Here is a 208-nt window from a genome sequence, read left to right as displayed (position 1 = left end):
ATCAGAGAGAAACAAGTAGGCGAGTCAGTGAAATAGATCATGGTAGCCCGATCGCCGTGGGGATGCGAGAAATGGACTATGACTGCCCTGTCAGGAGCAGATATTTTTTTCTAATGGTGAGAAATGAAAAAAAAAGTGAGAAGGGACATGAAAATAGATGAGCTTAGTTATAGATTACGTGAAGCAAGTCTGCGTTAGTAAGTTTTGT

Source organism: Penaeus monodon, chromosome 27 (assembly GCF_015228065.2).
Source record: "Penaeus monodon isolate SGIC_2016 chromosome 27, NSTDA_Pmon_1, whole genome shotgun sequence".
NCBI lineage: Eukaryota > Metazoa > Arthropoda > Malacostraca > Decapoda > Penaeidae > Penaeus > Penaeus monodon.
This window is presented reverse-complemented; position numbering follows the sequence as displayed.